The sequence below is a fragment of the Larimichthys crocea genome, chromosome XIII (genome assembly GCF_000972845.2).
Source record: "Larimichthys crocea isolate SSNF chromosome XIII, L_crocea_2.0, whole genome shotgun sequence".
NCBI classification, from domain to species: Eukaryota; Metazoa; Chordata; class Actinopteri; family Sciaenidae; genus Larimichthys; species Larimichthys crocea.
This window is the reverse complement of record NC_040023.1, coordinates 14,497,892-14,506,327: the sequence shown is the minus strand read 5'-3', so window position 1 is coordinate 14,506,327 and position 8,436 is coordinate 14,497,892. Positions and strand designations below refer to the sequence as shown.

The 8,436-nt window shown below is 40.6% G+C and overlaps 1 long non-coding RNA gene across 2 annotated transcripts in view; it reads left to right on the top strand.

The window, feature by feature from the left end:
• LOC104929015 (uncharacterized) overlaps positions 1–8,436 on the top strand; it is a 9,112-nt gene extending 676 nt beyond the window's left edge. Inside the window, exons 1-3 of one of the 2 annotated variants that reach the window (XR_797324.3) lie at positions 1–126; positions 7,305–7,537; positions 8,339–8,436. This is a non-coding gene — a long non-coding RNA (uncharacterized LOC104929015). The remainder of the gene's footprint in view (positions 127–7,304; positions 7,538–8,338) is intronic. The other variant, XR_797323.3, reaches the window with a different exon arrangement.

Sequence of the window (8,436 nt, the reverse complement as noted above, 5' to 3'; positions counted from 1 at the left end):
GTTGCCCGAGCTAGTAGAGCTAGCAGCAATGCGGCTGTAAGAAGCGTCACAGAGTAACGAGTATCATTAAACCGGATGACAGCACCGTGACAAGAGAGACGAGCCGCCTTTCTTTAGCCGTATGAGGTAAGGGGGAAAAAATGGGGGCGGTGTTTTCAACCCCCCGAAACAAACTGACCGAAAGCTAAAGGAGGGGTGGAGGTGTGAGCGGGTGAAGCTAGCCGTAACCCGTCGGTGTGACTGATGGTCAGCCCGGGAGGTGGATCACACAAAGGTGGCTGCTCAGACCTCCAGGTGAGGTGAAGCTGAAGGGTGGCTGTCATTCAGCCGTCCGCGGCTAGCTGATGTTAACGCGACGCTCCTGATTTAAACCTGGAGATTTGACTAACTTTGAATTATGCTAACGTGATAATTGCGTGATTTGCGTTCCTAGTAGTAGTAGTAGCCGCAGCTACAAATCTCTATTCCGTGTATTGGTACATAGTAACGCAAGTTCATGTCTAAAACTAGCAGTGTTGTAGTCAAGACCAAGGCAGGTGTTTCGGTTTAACGAGTGACCGTGTTACCTGGGGTAGCCAAATACGACTGTGGTTGTCGTAGTTACGACAAACCGTTGACGCAACCTTTGAAACAAGAAGAAAATGCGTAGCTGTAAAACAAGATACAACTCACTTGTTATTGTATTTTTAAAAAATATTACACGTATTTTTTTGACATTGTAACGTTAATGCAAACGTGTCTTCCTGTTTTCAACGGCTGTCCTAACCACATTTGGCCAACAGTCACCAGTTAACACGGTCACTCGTTAAACCGAAACACAGGGCAAGACAAGAGTCAAGACCAAGACAGTATATAGTCAACTTAGGTAGCTAACATGTGGCAAATATTCACCAAATCACTCTTTTGTTGGTTGAGGCCCATGCCTTGTATTTCCTTGCATACATTTTTTAAATATAAAATAGTATTTATACTGCGGCCTGGTTGAATACATGATGGTTTGAAGGTGCTCCGCAGGTCACAGGGTTCACAGCCCCAAAACTGAACTGGTTCATATTCATTTCTCTTTTTTTAAAAGAGCTGCGTCATGAAAGTATTTTCAGTTAATCACGAAAGTGATGCGGGACAAGTTAGACATTATTAGGTGATTAATGGGAAAAGTCTTGAAATATAATCCCAAGGCCATGGCAAAACATAGTAAAAATGCAGACGAAGGTCGAGACCTTCAAAAAGTGACGTCCGATCTCAAGTACTACAACACTGCTAATTTACCTTTTAGCTGTCTCCCTTCATTTGCTGTGTTTGTGCCATTAGCTGTCAGAGCTACGACTAACACTTGGCTAACCCTGTCTCTATCTAATCAATGGGATACCGAGGTGGGTGGAGCACCTACCAAGGTACAGTATGTTTACCTTACTGAAAGTGCCAAGTTAAATAGAAATCTGTTATCAGGTGGTGTTTACTGTGCCTTGTGTGCCCATGTTGAGAAAGCCTGAAGGAGAAGTGTGTCTTCTTAATTGGAAGGTCTATATATAACTAATTAGGTCTCATGTCTTGTCATGTATGAGAGGATGTGAAGAGATTTGCCACAGCTTTGTTCACTGGATGTTACACATGAGGCCTTTTTAAGCGTAGGACTTGGAGAACATGAAAATCCTGTGATTATCATTGTTTGTGCCTTTTGCCTTTTCATCAGCAGAGACAGGAGGGGAGCCTCAAACCGAGGCCACAGTAAGCCGTGTTTAAGAATAACTTAGAGCAAGAAGGCTCTGGCTTTTGGTTGGCCTGAGGTTAGTGTGGTGTTTCTGTTTGAAAAGACTGGGATTATGGTCACTGACGCCTCAGTAAATTGAAAATCTGTGAATGATGATGATGATCTATGAATGGTTGATGAGGAATCCTCTTTAATTGTAGCCTCCATGAGTCAAGACATACAAGCTATTTCAGGGCATCGCTTTGCCCCAAATCATTGCATGTCTGACTCTTTGATTGTGTCTATCACTGTCTTGTGACTCTTGTTTGGCCTTGATCATCCTACTCCTGTATGTTAGTGTCAGCAGATGAGGTTGTTTGGGTGAGAGTGTTGACGCAGAGCCTGTCGGCTGATGTTATTACCAGTTTTAAAAATGCTGCCTGTTCAATCAGTCATCCAACAGTAGTCTGTAGAGAGGGAGCGTAACACTGGCGCTCAATGCGTGTCCAGTGACCTGTAAGATTGGACTCAAAAGGGTTGTTTGTCCCCGCATTAGTGACCCCCAGCCTAGACACGCTTTCCCAGAAACCGGGTGTGCTATTAACATCAGAACAATAGAGAGTTTCATTAACAACACACTGGTCACTGATACAATGGGTGAGCAGACATGGAAAGAATTTCATGAGTTATGTTTCACTTTAGGTTTAACGTTAGGGTTAAAGTGATTAAATGTGGAATTAGCTTCATGTCTTTAATCTGTTTATCATTTTAATCATTATTTGTGTTGCCAAATAAAGAAATTTAGCAGGCAAAGAACTTATGAGCTTATTCCTGATTCGGGACCTTTACCTCCTTTTTAAAATCAGGAATATCTCTTTGACAGTAAAAGGTCGTAAATATGCCACGAAATATGAGTGTGTTTTACCCTATACAGTAAAACAGTCATATTTCAAAACTTTTATTTATATAGCCTTTTAAGAGAATTTATATAGAATAAAGTAGTATTTTATATGAGAGACTGTTAATTATACAGTGAATAAAGTAGTATTTTATATGAGAGACTGTTAATTATACAGTAAAACACCGTAATGTTTAATAGCATATTTTAGTCCTCTACTGTCATGGTGTGGCAGTTTTTTTTTTCTACAGACATTTTAAAATATGGAACAAAACATAGACCTTATGTGAAATCAACAGTACTAATATGTTATTACTGTAATATTAGAAATGGTTTCACCGTATTTATTACGGTAAAATTCATGCAACCACAACTGCCAGTTTTTTACCGTTTAAAACAACTTAATATCACAATGTGAGGAAATACTGTACTCACATAATCGGCAGATGTTTTCTGTATAGGACAAAGAAGATTCAAGTTCAACACTTCCATATATGACCTTTTAAAAAAGCAGTAGCACACTATATATAAACCAAATTTTAGTTCCCCTACTACCACAAAGTAGTGAACCACCGCTGAGTTCAATGGTTTTCCTTTGAAAAAGTGTGGTAGGGGCCGTCCTCGACAGCTACTGCATCGCATAGTGTGTGGGGAAAGCGGCTGTTCATGTGAAACTTGAGATAAAACGCAAAGATAATGGAAAGCGTGCCACAAGTAGAGCTTAGTTTTACTTTGTTTGCTTACCCAGTTTAATAGTCATAATAGTTCACAGCCATGCTGGCTTTTTATATCTTTTAAGTTAGTTAGGTTGATTACATTTACCCTCCGTCCCTTGTGTAAATCAGTCCCTGACAAGATGAAATGAAAACCAACTGGGCTGTGGTACCTGGGTCGAGAACCAATTTTCTAGCCTGTAAAAGCTGTCGAGCTCTGTGAAGTTTACACAAAGTTTAACAGCTACAGAGTACAGTATGTAATTCATGCTGGGGCCCTATCTAAAGCCTACACAATGCCATCCTCCATCACAGCTGTAAAGCACTTTGATTAAATGCAGCCCCCAAGTGATGTCATTCAGTTCAAGTGGTGGGTGCGAGATGAATGATGAGGTTGAGGAAAGCTCGAGAATAAAAGGTTGTGGTCTCGCCACCGAACACAAGTCTATACATCAGATTGTGAAAGCCAGACAGAATTTAATACAAGCACTCGATCCTCGTTTTAGGACAAAGAGGAAAACAGCAAAGCGAGGCTGAACGGAGAGAAACAAAAGAAAAAAAAAAAGGTGATGTCATTGAGTTGTAGTGCCAAATATGTTCCTCATCTGAGGGTCTCTCTCATCTCAAGGATCAGGTTTCCAGATAGATTTGCAGGAGGACGTCTGAAGCCAAGTGCAGAGCTGATCTCATCGTATGAAACCCCTCAGGAGCGTATCAGGGAACAGATGGAACCTGACCACAAGTTATCATCACTGTTGAATAATTGCGAGGACAATTGCATCATGTCTCTTTGAAACAAGGTAGCTTAAGTATTGTAATGAAAAGAATAAATCACGGTCCATACCCACCCTTGTGAAGCACTTCTTTTTAGAGCGCTGTTAAAGTTTCAAGTGGTCTGTTTCGAGTGCTCTGTTGAGACTCACTCAAGATTAACCCAAGAGCGTAACCAGTCGAGTATCCACTCATTCAACTTGATGCTCGGAAGTAGCCAGCTATTTTCCAAGAGAAGCACCTGTCCTTCCTCTCTTTCGATTGCAAACTGTTCCCATAAAAGCTGGCAACCAGATCGGTTTGCACCTCCATTAGTGTCTCAACATCTCGTCGTATTGATTCATGGAGCAATTTTCTAAATTATTTACGCGGGATAGAGAAGTGGAGCTACGATTCTTTTTTTCTTTTTTTTAAGCTGATGTTTTTGTAGCTTTTGAGACAGTTGAGAGACAATCTTATTCCTGTTAGATTGTGTTTTTTTTTTCCCACTGATTCAGTCAATAACGGTGTTGTAGTCAGATCTCATCATCTGGAATTATTCCACTAGCCTTTCAAGATCAGAAAGCTGTAACAAAATAAACATTTTAACTGGTGTTTGTCTCAAAAATATGCTGTTGTAGCTGAAAAAGGATGAAACATACACGCAGATGGGGCTATTTGATTAAAATGCTGACAAATTATGAATTATGTCCTTGTATGGTTAAAGTGGGACATCTAATGACACCTTATGAAAGTTGACACCTCCACATGCCGAGAGGACATCACGTCCTTGGACATATGTGGTTAAAAGATCGGTAAGATTTAAAGGAAGTTAAACCGAAAAGCAGAAGAGAAAAGGTTGCGCTGCTTTCACATCGGAGAAGCCGGTTATAGCAACAGGGATACTTTCATGAGCTTCGTAAGTATTTCTTGTCCTGTCAGAACATGAGGGGTTGAAGCTGTATGTCCCAACAAAATGGAATGAGGATGAAATGCCTCTGGTTAGTTTAGCTTTTACTTGTCAGCTAGGGCCCCAGTCTACATAATCATTTTCAAGACCACGTCAGACTTGATCTCTTCCTGGAAAGCTTGTTTTCTCAAATGCAAACTCAATTATATCAAAATGGTGAAAAAACCCACTGATCGTTTCTACCCACAGTGCAAACAGAGGTTACTGCGGCTTTGGGAGATGTTGTTTTTGACAACTGCAGTACTCAGCGTTTTGTGCACGGAGGATTTGTGAATGTTACAACTTCGTCTTGGTCAGAAGAAAAGAGAATCTGTACCCCTTTACTGTTTTAATATTTCTGTAGCATTCACTCTTACTTTTATATAATATATAAAGTAAAGGAGAATATATTATATATTATAAATTACCTCATTATTGAGAAGAAACCTAAGCATGCACATCAACCCCTGTGCTGTGAAAGAAGTATTAAAGCCAACTCAAGAAAGCTGTATCAAGACACATTAATACAACCTTTAATCACTGTTTTGCTTCATCTGCTCGCCACTCTTTTTGGAAGGGCTGGTGTAGCTTTAATAGAGCGAACACACCCAACAAACAGAAATTTATTGAAGTACTTTTGAATTATAAATGGCTGGGAAAATAGTCCCACACTCTTTTTTTATGGTTACTTTGACATTTATGAAGGCATCAGTGCTGTGTAACCTTCATTATGAAGTAGAAGATAAATGCCACACAACACAAAGAGATGTTAATTACATATTGTTTGTTCAGTGGAAAATGTTCTGCAATTTGTCTAATTTTTACCACCTGAGACTCATTCGGTTACAGCTGCAGTGGCTGTGAGACATTTATCTTTTACAAGCTGTTAAAAGCTGCAGAAATAGTCCCGACATTTGTGTGTTAATCATCGGCACAGTTGTGCAATCATTATAATCATTATTATTAGGAGTGTGCAACTCTTTCAGATTGCGGAGAGAGTTAAGACAGTCAGTGTGTGTACAGATGTGTGCGTCTGCCTATGTTTGTGTGCACTGGTGGACGGGGTCAGACAGAACAACCGCGCTTTTGACTAAAAAGGTCACGTTCGGGGGCCGGTGGCCTTCAGGGAAATGTGTCCAGACTTTGGCGAGGAATCTCGATAGAGACGCCGAAGTTAACATCAACATTTGTTTAACCACCAGCATGTGAGGTAAATATTTGATCTCACCCTTCTTTCTTCTTTTTTTTTTGACGCACCTCACATGAAAATGTTATGATAGTTGCTATCGCTTCAAACTGGCCCTCCCTCATCCGTCGTGTTTTTATGTCACTGTAAACAACCATGTGTTAAATATTGTAAATCTTTTCTGGCATCTAGGAGTGCCACTATGTCTGCTCTGTATGCATGCCCTGAGGACATTTTCACACTTTCCTCTCATTCCACTGTGGACTATTTGCCAAAGCCTTTGTGTTTAAATAGTAGCACTAGATTTACAGAATGCCTGCTGGTTGTTTTCGTTTCTTCTTTTTTTTTTTTAACTGCTGTTTCACTACATCCAGAAATAGTCCACATCCAAAGTTGATTTTAAAACACTGCAAGCCGCAATAAACCTTCATTTTAATTAGTTTTTCTAAGAGGTCAAGACAGCTGTGTCCCAGATATAAAGTACACAATAGGTACCAATCTGCATAGTGTGCCGTTTTGGCAGTTATATATATAAAAAGTGTTTTGTACTAACAGGAAATGCTAAACAATATACACAGATTGAATCAATCAAGCTGCAACTTTTAGGAAGCTATTGCCAATTCTAAAGTTGGGCACTTAACACAGCAAAAGAAAAATGTTCTCCCAAAGATTTATTACTCTTTTTATGTTTTCAGTTGTTCCCACAGCCGTCTTACCACCATCATCCATCAGCACCTCTCGAGAATACCAAGAAAATTTAGACTTTGTCACTTTTTTTTTTTCCCAGTGTGTTCAGTCTCCAAATCTGCATACAATTAGTCCGTAGTTTGGACCTGTGACAGGCCAAATGTTTTGTTGATGTGTCATCACCACTAATTCTGCGGCAAAAAAGATCCAACATGCTTTACTCTGCCAAGGAATGCAAGCTCTTTGACGTTCAGAGCTCAGTCAGCTGATAAATGCTGGTTTCATTATGTGGGGTGTGAGCTGAGACTCCTGAGTTATTTGAACTCTGTTATTGAACTTCACTGCAACCTATTTCATACATTTTTGTAAAGGAATATCGTCCTGTTCGGTTTCTGACTGTCGTGCTTCATGTTTCTTGTGTTCATCCTCAGATAAATACACAAAATGGAGGACTCCAGCAACAGCAAGCCCTTCATGGTGACATCCTCTCTGAACTTCAAAGTCACTACCCCGTCCTTCTACAACCAGCCAAAGAAGTTTGCCTCTGTGGCACCACCACGGCCCAAAAGTCTGACACCTCCCTCGGCTCCATCGCCGACACCAATAGGCACAGCTGTGATTGGTCGAGTGGGAGATCTGCCTCCGCCGCCTTCGCTCTGTGATGGTATTTGCATTATTTATGCTTTTTCTTTTTTTTGGTGACTATTTTAAGTTATATCCACTCAGTCAGCAGCCCTCCCCTCTCCTACTCCTCGCTGCTTACAGCATGCAGTGCTTCACAGTTGAGTATACAATAGCATGAGTTGTTTAATGACCTTACGTTAATGTACTGTAATGACTTTTGGACATTTAACTTAAATGTCGGGTCGTATATTTTGCTTTGGGGGGAATTTTGCTTATAGAGTTGTGCATAATTATAGCATTAGTATTACTTTGAAGATGTCTGAGCTCATCTAAATCATGGATGCAGTCAAACAGACTAATTAAAGGTACCCTGTGGAGTTTCTGACCTCAAGAAGTGCTATGGAGTAATGTTTTTTTACGAGTGGGCCCCCGTTTTGAGCATGCTTGCGTGCAAGCAGAGTATTTGAAATATATTAAAAAAAAATCTGATTTCTAAATGTTTTCTGAGAGGAACCTCAAAGATACACAAAGTGTGCTTGGGTAAGAAACATTCAATCCAAACAAACATTTTCTTTGTTTATAAGAAAACTCCACATGGCACGTTTAATGCAGGAAGACGTAGATCAGGATGCCCACATCTAACAGGCGCACCTCTCAAACTGGCCAAGGCCTCCACACACTTTTGTTTCTTATTTTTATCGTCCTGTTTGTGTTTGTTTTTGTTGTAAACTTGATGATGTTAAAGCACCCAGTATATCTGATGAATGTTCGGATTGGATGATGAGTACAAACAAAACATCCTGACAGGTTTTAACCAATCAACCCTCCTCATTTCTGTCAGACTTCCCACCCCCTCCTCCTCCTCCACTGGATGATGATTTGCCAGCCCCTCCCCCCGAATGCCAAACCACACCCCCTTCCTCCTCCGCCCCCCCTCCC